General features: G+C 39.5%; 6 non-coding genes and 2 pseudogenes across 6 annotated transcripts; all 8 read right to left on the bottom strand.

The window, feature by feature from the left end:
* Nucleotides 1–549: 549 nt before the first annotated feature.
* Nucleotides 550–667, bottom strand: LOC144514944 (5S ribosomal RNA). The gene has a single exon (XR_013501636.1). It is a non-coding gene; the product is annotated as a 5S ribosomal RNA (ribosomal RNA).
* An 872-nt stretch (nucleotides 668–1,539) lies between these two features.
* On the bottom strand, nucleotides 1,540–1,660 carry LOC144514950 (5S ribosomal RNA). Its single transcript, XR_013501640.1, has one exon. It is a non-coding gene; the product is annotated as a 5S ribosomal RNA (ribosomal RNA).
* Nucleotides 1,661–2,532: 872 nt separating this feature from the next.
* On the bottom strand, nucleotides 2,533–2,652 carry LOC144514949 (5S ribosomal RNA). The gene has a single exon (XR_013501639.1). It is a non-coding gene; the product is annotated as a 5S ribosomal RNA (ribosomal RNA).
* Nucleotides 2,653–3,531: 879 nt separating this feature from the next.
* Nucleotides 3,532–3,650, bottom strand: LOC144514945 (5S ribosomal RNA). The gene has a single exon (XR_013501637.1). It is a non-coding gene; the product is annotated as a 5S ribosomal RNA (ribosomal RNA).
* An 874-nt stretch (nucleotides 3,651–4,524) lies between these two features.
* LOC144514951 (5S ribosomal RNA) lies at nucleotides 4,525–4,642 on the bottom strand. Its single transcript, XR_013501641.1, has one exon. It is a non-coding gene; the product is annotated as a 5S ribosomal RNA (ribosomal RNA).
* An 876-nt stretch (nucleotides 4,643–5,518) lies between these two features.
* LOC144514946 (5S ribosomal RNA) lies at nucleotides 5,519–5,640 on the bottom strand (annotated as a pseudogene).
* An 872-nt stretch (nucleotides 5,641–6,512) lies between these two features.
* On the bottom strand, nucleotides 6,513–6,631 carry LOC144514947 (5S ribosomal RNA; annotated as a pseudogene).
* An 879-nt stretch (nucleotides 6,632–7,510) lies between these two features.
* On the bottom strand, nucleotides 7,511–7,630 carry LOC144514948 (5S ribosomal RNA). Its single transcript, XR_013501638.1, has one exon. It is a non-coding gene; the product is annotated as a 5S ribosomal RNA (ribosomal RNA).
* Nucleotides 7,631–9,165: the final 1,535 nt, after the last annotated feature.

The raw sequence follows: 9,165 nt of genomic DNA on the forward strand, positions 1-9,165 counted from the left end.
TCCATGTTTATTTTTCATTACTGTAATTATTTCTCAATTCTTTTGAACTTTACCTTACTCAGACTTGAGTGACTTGTCGCTCTTCCGCAAATTTGCATGATCCAAAATGTAGATATCTCTGATTTCAAAACTATCCAGATTGGCATAATCTTGAAGAACAAGAATATTCAATTCATGGTCAAAGTGCATGAACTCCTACTTGAATTGTTGAACACTGTGAGGTTGTTTGTTTTAGTTTTAATTAAAGATGTTGCTTCCAAAAAAAAGTTGCATCCTCCGTACAGTTTCCTTGTCAGCTCTGTCTCCAGCAAAGGAGGAGTAGCGCCTCTGGAGATGGTGAAATGAAGCTTGCAAACCACTGTCTTTATTTTCTAAGCTCACTAGATGGCAATCTCTGTTCAAAGAAAAGGGTTAAAGGAATGGCAATTCAGTGTGTTTTCAACCCTTTGTTGAACAGAAAGTGGCATCTAGTGAGCTCAGAAAATGAAGACAGTGTTTTGCTTTGCTTCATTTGACCATTACTAGCGCCCTCTGCTGACGGAAAAGAAAAGCTTACAGCACCGGTATTCCCAGGCGGTCTCCCATCCAAGTACTGACCCGGCCCGACCCTGCTTAGCTTCCGAGATCGGACGAGATCGGGCGTGTTCAGGGTGGTATGGCCGTAAGCGAGTGTACCAAGTGAAAACAAGCTATTTAAAGACGATGAACCCCAGAGGTTCTCAAAACTGCTGAAGACGCAGTTTGGGGTTGAGGAGTACTCAACTACATGTAATCACACTAGTAGTGCACCTATACATTTTGCAGTAGCTCTCTGGTAGTTCAACTACATTCATCTTCGAACCAACAAGTTGAATTGCTTTTTTTTGCTCTTTTTTTCGGTACTGTAATTAACACTGCTGTATTTTTAAGCATTCTTTCATTTGTTTTGTTCCATATTTATTCATTCATTTAGCCTGTTGCTATATGTATTCTTACATGTATGTATTTCCATGTTTATTTTTTTTCATTACTGTAATTATTTCTCAATTCTTTGAACTTTACCTTTACTCAGACTTGAGTGACTTGTCGTCTTCCGTAGAATTTGCATGATCCAAAATGTAGATATCTTTGATTTCAAAACTATCCAGATCGGCACAATCTTGAAGAACAAGAACAAAGAATTCATGGTCAAAGTGCATGAACTCCTACTTGAATTGTTGAACACTGTGAGGTTGTTTATTTTAGTTTTAATTAAAGATGTTGCTTCCAAAAAAAAGTTGCATCCTCCGTACAGTTTCCTTGTCAGCTCTGTCTCCAGCAAAGGAGGAGTAGCGCCTCTGGCGATGGTGAAATGAAGCTTGCAAACCACTGTCTTTATTTTTCAAGCTCACTAGATGGCAATCTCTGTTCAAAGAAAAGGGTTAAAGGAATGGCAATTCAGTGTGTTTTCAACCCTTTGTTGAACAGAAAGTGGCATCTAGTGAGCTCAGAAAATGAAGACAGTGTTTTTGCTTTGCTTCATTTGACCATTACTAGCGCCCTCTGCTGACGGAAAAGAAAAGCTTACAGCACCGGGTATTCCCAGGCGGTCTCCCATCCAAGTACTGACCCGGCCCGACCCCTGCTTAGCTTTCCGAGATCGGACGAGATCGGGCGTGTTCAGGGTGGTATGGCCGTAAGCGAGTGTACCAAGTGAAAAACAAGCTATTTAAAGACGATGAACCCCAGAGGTTCTCAAAACTGTTGAAGACGCAGTTTGGGGGTTGAGGAGTACTCAACTACATGTAATCACACTAGTAGTGCACCTATACATTTTGCAGTAGCTCTCTGGTAGTTCAACTACATTCATCTTCGAACCAACAAGTTGAATTGCTTTTTTTGCTCTCTTTTTTCGGTACTGTAATTAACACTGCTGTATTTTTTAAGCATTCTTTCATTTGTTTTGTTCCATATTTATTCATTCATTTAGCCTGTTGCTATATGTATTCTTACATGTATGTATTTCCATGTTTATTTTTTTCATTACTGCAATTATTTCTCAATTCTTTGAACTTTACCTTTACTCAGACTTGAGTGACTTGTCGCCTTCCGTAAATTTGCATGATCCAAAAATGTAGATATCTTTGATTTCAAAACTATCCAGATCGGCACAATCTTGAAGAACAAGAACAAAGAATTCATGGTCAAAGTGCATGAACTCCTACTTGAATTGTTGAACACTGTGAGGTTGTTTATTTTAGTTTTAATTAAAGATGTTGCTTCCAAAAAAAAAAGTTGCATCCTCCGTACAGTTTCCTTGTCAGCTCTGTCTCCAGCAAAGGAGGAGTAGCGCCTCTGGCGATGGTGAAATGAAGCTTTGCAAACCACTGTCTTTATTTTCTAAGCTCACTCAATCTCTGTTCAAAGAAAAGGGTTAAAGGAATGGCAATTCAGTGTGTTTTCAACCCTTTGTTGAACAGAAAGTGGCATCTAGTGAGCCTCAGAAAATGAAGACAGTGTTTTTGCTTTGCTTCATTTGACCATTACTAGCGCCCTCTGCTGACGGAAAAGAAAAGCTTACAGCACCGGGTATTCCCAGGCGGTCTCCCATCCAAGTACTGACCCCAGCTCGACCCTGCTTAGCTTCCGAGATCGGACGAGATCGGGCGTGTTCAGGGTGGTATGGCCGTAAGCGAGTGTACCAAGTGAAAAACAAGCTATTTAAAGACGATGAACCCCAGAGGTTCTCAAAACTGTTGAAGACGCAGTTTGGGGGTTGAGGAGTACTCAACTACATGTAATCACACTAGTAGTGCACCTATACATTTTGCAGTAGCTCTCTGGTAGTTCAACTACATTCATCTTCGAACCAACAAGTTGAATTGCTTTTTTTTGCTCTCTTTTTTTCGGTACTGTAATTAACACTGCTGTATTTTTTAAGCATTCTTTCATTTGTTTTGTTCCATATTTATTCATTCATTTAGCCTGTTGCTATATGTATTCTTACATGTATGTATTTCCATGTTTATTTTTTTCATTACTGTAATTATTTCTCAATTCTTTTGAACTTTACCTTTACTCAGACTTGAGTGACTTGTCGTCTTCCGCAAATTTGCATGATCCAAAATGTAGATATCTCTGATTTCAAAACTATCCAGATTGGCATAATCTTGAAGAACAAGAATATTCAATTCATGGTCAAAGTGCATGAACTCCTACTTGAATTGTTGAACACTGTGAGGTTGTTTATTTTAGTTTTAATTAAAGATGTTGCTTCCAAAAAAAAAAGTTGCATCCTCCGTACAGTTTCCTTGTCAGCTCTGTCTCCAGCAAAGGAGGAGTAGCGCCCTCTGGCGATGGTGAAATGAAGCTTTGCAAACCACTGTCTTTATTTTCTAAGCTCACTAGATGGCAATCTCTGTTCAAAGAAAAGGGTTAAAGGAATGGCAATTCAGTGTGTTTTCAACCCTTTGTTGAACAGAAAGTGGCATCTAGTGAGCTCAGAAAATGAAGACAGTGTTTTGCTTTGCTTCATTTGACCATTACTAGCGCCCTCTGCTGACGGAAAAGAAAAGCTTACAGCACCGGGTATTCCCAGGCGGTCTCCCATCCAGTACTGACCCGGCCCGACTCCTGCTTAGCTTCCGAGATCGGACGAGATCGGGCGTGTTCAGGGTGGTATGGCCGTAAGCGAGCAAAAGTACCAAGTGAAAACAAGCTATTTAAAGACGATGAACCCCAGAGGTTCTCAAAACTGTTGAAGACGCAGTTTGGGGTTGAGGAGTACTCAACTACATGTAATCACACTAGTAGTGCACTCATACATTTTGCAGTAGCTCTCTGGTAGTTCAACTACATTCATCTTCGAACCAACAAGTTGAATTGCTTTTTTTGCTCTCTTTTTTTCGGTACTGTAATTAACACTGCTGTATTTTTTAAGCATTCTTTCATTTGTTTTGTTCCATATTTATTCATTCATTTAGCCTGTTGCTATATGTATTCTTACATGTATGTATTTCCATGTTTATTTTTTTTCATTACTGTAATTATTTCTCAATTCTTTTGAACTTTACCTTTACTCAGACTTGAGTGACTTGTCGCCTTCCTCAGAATTTGCATGATCCAAAATGTAGATATCTTTGATTTCAAAACTATCCAGATCGGCACAATCTTGAAGAACAAGAACAAAGAATTCATGGTCAAAGTGCATGAACTCCTACTTGAATTGTTGAACACTGTGAGGTTGTTTATTTTAGTTTTAATTAAAGATGTTGCTTCCAAAAAAAAGTTGCATCCTCCGTACAGTTTCCTTGTCAGCTCTGTCTCCAGCAAAGGAGGAGTAGCGCCTCTGGCGATGGTGAATGAAGCTTGTGAAACCACTGTCTTTATTTTCTAAGCTCACTAGATGGCATCTGTTCAAAGAAAAGGGTTAAAGGAATGGCAATTCAGTGTGTTTTCAACCCTTTGTTGAACAGAAAGTGGCATCTAGTGAGCTCAGAAAATGAAGACAGTGTTTTGCTTTGCTTCATTTGACCATTACTAGCGCCTCTGCTGACGGAAAAGAAAAGCTTACAGCACCGGGTATTCCCAGGCGGTCTCCCATCCAAGTACTGACCCGGCCCGACTCTGCTTAGCTTCCGAGATCGGACGAGATCGGGCGTGTTCAGGGTGGTATGGCCGTAGCGAGTGTACCAAGTGAAAACAAGCTATTTAAAGACGATGAACCCCAGAGGTTCTCAAAACTGTTGAAGACGCAGTTTGGGGGTTGAGGAGTACTCAACTACATGTAATCACACTAGTAGTGCACCTATACATTTTGCAGTAGTTCTCTGGTAGTTCAACTACATTCATCTTCGAACCAACAAGTTGAATTGCTTTTTTTGCTCTCTTTTTTTTCGGTACTGTAATTAACACTGCTGTATTTTTTAAGCATTCTTTCATTTGTTTTGTTCCATATTTATTCATTCATTTAGCCTGTTGCTATATGTATTCTTACATGTATGTATTTCCATGTTTATTTTTTTCATTACTGTAATTATTTCTCAATTCTTTTGAACTTTACCTTTACTCAGACTTGAGTGACTTGTCGTCTTCCGTAAATTTGCATGATCCAAAATGTAGATATCTTTGATTTCAAAACTATCCAGATCGGCACAATCTTGAAGAACAAGAACAAAGAATTCATGGTCAAAGTGCATGAACTCCTACTTGAATTGTTGAACACTGTGAGGTTGTTTATTTTAGTTTTAATTAAAGATGTTGCTTCCAAAAAAAAAGTTGCATCCTCCGTACAGTTTCCTTGTCAGCTCTGTCTCCAGCAAAGGAGGAGTAGCGCCTCTGGCGATGGTGAAATGAAGCTTTGCAAACCACTGTCTTTATTTTCTAAGCTCACTAGATGGCAATCTCTGTTCAAAGAAAAGGGTTAAAGGAATGGCAATTCAGTGTGTTTTCAACCCTTTGTTGAACAGAAAGTGGCATCTAGTGAGCTCAGAAAATGAAGACAGTGTTTTGCTTTGCTTCATTTGACCATTACTAGCGCCCTCTGCTGACGGAAAAGAAAAGCTTACAGCACCGGGTATTCCCTAGGCGGTCTCCCATCCAAGTACTGACCCTGCCCGACTCCCTGCTTAGCTTCCGAGATCGGACGAGATCGGGCGTGTTCAGGGTGGTATGGCCGTAAGCGAGTGTACCAAGTGAAAACAAGCTATTTAAAGACGATGAACCCCAGAGGTTCTCAAAACTGTTGAAGACGCAGTTTGGGGTTGAGGAGTACTCAACTACATGTAATCACACTAGTAGTGCACTCTATACATTTTGCAGTAGCTCTCTGGTAGTTCAACTACATTCATCTTCGAACCAACAAGTTGAATTGCTTTTTTTTGCTCTTTTTTTCTCGGTACTGTAATTAACACTGCTGTATTTTTTAAGCATTCTTTCATTTGTTTTGTTCCATATTTATTCATTCATTTAGCCTGTTGCTATATGTATTCTTACATGTATGTATTTCCATGTTTATTTTTTCATTACTGTAATTATTTCTCAATTCTTTTGAACTTTACCTTTACTCAGACTTGAGTGACTTGTCGCCTTCCGTAAATTTGCATGATCCAAAATGTAGATATCTTTGATTTCAAAACTATCCAGATCGGCACAATCTTGAAGAACAAGAACAAAGAATTCATGGTCAAAGTGCATGAACTCCTACTTGAATTGTTGAACACTGTGAGGTTGTTTATTTTAGTTTTAATTAAAGATGTTGCTTCCAAAAAAAAGTTGCATCCTCCGTACAGTTTCCTTGTCAGCTCTGTCTCCAGCAAAGGAGGAGTAGCGCCTCTGGCGATGGTGAAATGAAGCTTGCAAACCACTGTCTTTATTTTCAAGCTCACTAGATGGCAATCTCTGTTCAAAGAAAAGGGTTAAAGGAATGGCACTCAGTGTGTTTTCAACCCTTTGTTGAACAGAAAGTGGCATCTAGTGAGCTCAGAAAATGAAGACAGTGTTTTGCTTTGCTTCATTTGACCATTACTAGCGCCCTCTGCTGACGGAAAAGAAAAAGCTTACAGCACCGGGTATTCCCAGGCGGTCTCCCATCCAGTACTGACCTCGGCCCGACCCCTGCTTAGCTTCCGAGATCGGACGAGATCGGGCGTGTTCAGGGTGGTATGGCCGTAGCTTTAGTGTACCAAGTGAAAACAAGCTATTTAAAGACGATGAACCCCAGAGGTTCTCAAAACTGTTGAAGACGCAGTTTGGGGGCTGAGGAGTACTCAACTACATGTAATCACACTAGTAGTGCACTCTATACATTTTGCAGTAGCTCTCTGGTAGTTCAACTACATTCATCTTCGAACCAACAAGTTGAATTGCTTTTTTTGCTCTTTTTTTCGGTACTGTAATTAACACTGCTGTATTTTTTAAGCATTCTTTCATTTGTTTTGTTCCATATTTATTCATTCATTTAGCCTGTTGCTATATGTATTCTTACATGTATGTATTTCCATGTTTATTTTTTTCATTACTGTAATTATTTCTCAATTCTTTTGAACTTTACCTTTACTCAGACTTGAGTGACTTGTCGCCTTTCCGTAAATTTGCATGATCCAAAATGTAGATATCTCTGATTTCAAAACTATCCAGATTGGCATAATCTTGAAGAACAAGAATATTCAATTCATGGTCAAAGTGCATGAACTCCTACTTGAATTGTTGAACACTGTGAGGTTGTTTATTTTAGTTTTAATTAAAGATGTTGCTTCCAAAAAAAAAGTTGCATCCTCCGTACAGTTTCCTTTGTCAGCTCTGTCTCCAGCAAAGGAGGAGTAGCGCCTCTGAGCGATGGTGAATGAAGCTTTTGTAAACCACTGTCTTTATTTTCTAAGCTCACTAGATGGCAATCCCTGTTCAAAGAAAAGGGTTAAAGGAATGGCACCAGTGTGTTTTCAACCCTTTGTTGAACAGAAAGTGGCATCTAGTGAGCTCAGAAAATGAAGACAGTGTTTTTGCTTTTGCTTCATTTGACCATTACTAGCGCCCTCTGCTGACGGAAAAGAAAAGCTTACAGCACCGGGTATTCCCAGGCGGTCTCCCATCCAAGTACTGACCCGGCCCGATCCCTGCTTAGCTTCCGAGATCGGACGAGATCGGGCGTGTTCAGGGTGGTATGGCCGTAAGCGAGTGTACCAAGTGAAAACAAGCTATTTAAAGACGATGAACCCCAGAGGCTCTCAAAACTGTTGAAGACGTAGTTTGGGGTTGAGGAGTACTCAACTACATGTAATCACACTAGTAGTGCACCCATACATTTTGCAGTAGCTCTCTGGTAGTTCAACTACATTCATCTTCGAACCAACAAGTTGAATTGCTTTTTTTGCTCTCTTTTTTTCGGTACTGTAATTAACACTGCTGTATTTTTAAGCATTCTTTCATTTGTTTTGTTCCATATTTATTCATTCATTTAGCCTGTTGCTATATGTATTCTTACATGTATGTATTTCCATGTTTATTTTTTTCATTACTGTAATTATTTCTCAATTCTTTTTGAACTTTACCTTTACTCAGACTTGAGTGACTTGTCGCCTTCCGTGAAATTTGCATGATCCAAAATGTAGATATTCTGATTTCAAAACTATCCAGATCGGCACAATCTTGAAGAACAAGAACAAAGAATTCATGGTCAAAGTGCATGAACTCTCTACTTGAATTGTTGAACACTGTGAGGTTGTTTATTTTAGTTTTTAATTAAAGATGTTGCTTCCGAGTTGCATCCTCCGTACAGTTTCTTGTCAGCTCTGTCTCCACAAAGGAGGAGTAGCGCCTGAGCGATGGTGAAATGAAGCTGCAAACCACTGCTCTATTTTTCAAGCTCACTAGATGGCAATCTCTGTTCAAAGAAAAGGGTTAAAGGAATGGCAATTCAGTGTGTTTTCAACCTTTGTTGAACAGAAAGTGGCATCTAGTGAGCCAGAAATGAAGACAGTGTGTTTTGCTTTGCTTCATTTGACCATTAATAGCTCTCTGCTGACGGAAAGAAAAGCTACAGCATCGGGTGCTTCCAGGCGGTCTCCCCATCCAATACTGACCTGCCCGACCCTGCTTAGCTTCCGAGATCGGACGAGACTGGCGGTTCAGGGTGGTATGGTCGTGAGCCAGTGTACCAAGTGAAAACAAGCTATAAAGACGAATGAACCCCAGAGGTTCTCAAACTGTTGAAGCTTAGGTTTGAGGAGTACTCAACTACATGCAATCACACTAGTAGTGCACCTATACATTTTGCAGTAGCTCTGGGTAGTTCAATTACATTCATCTTCGAACCAACAAGTTGAATTGCTTTTTTTGTGCTCTCTTTTTTCGGGTACTGTACTAACACTGCTGTATTTTTTAAGCATTCTTTCATTTGTTTTGTTCCATATTTATTCATTCATTTAGCCTGTTGCTATATGTATCTACATGTATGTATTTCCATGTTTATTTTTTCATTACTGTAATTATTTCTCACTCCAACTACCTTTACTGCAGACTTGAGTGACTTGTCGCTTCCGCAAATCTGCATGATCCAAAATGTAGATATCTCTGATTTCAAAACTATCCAGATCGGCACAATCTTGAAGAATCAAGAACAAAGAATTCATGGTCAAAGTGCAGTCATGAACTCCTACTTGAATTGTTGAACACTGTGGAGGTTGTTTATTTTAGTTTTAATTAAAGATG

The sequence above is a fragment of the Sander vitreus genome, unplaced genomic scaffold (genome assembly GCF_031162955.1).
Source record: "Sander vitreus isolate 19-12246 unplaced genomic scaffold, sanVit1 ctg783_0, whole genome shotgun sequence".
In the NCBI taxonomy this organism is placed as follows: Eukaryota; Metazoa; Chordata; class Actinopteri; order Perciformes; family Percidae; genus Sander; species Sander vitreus.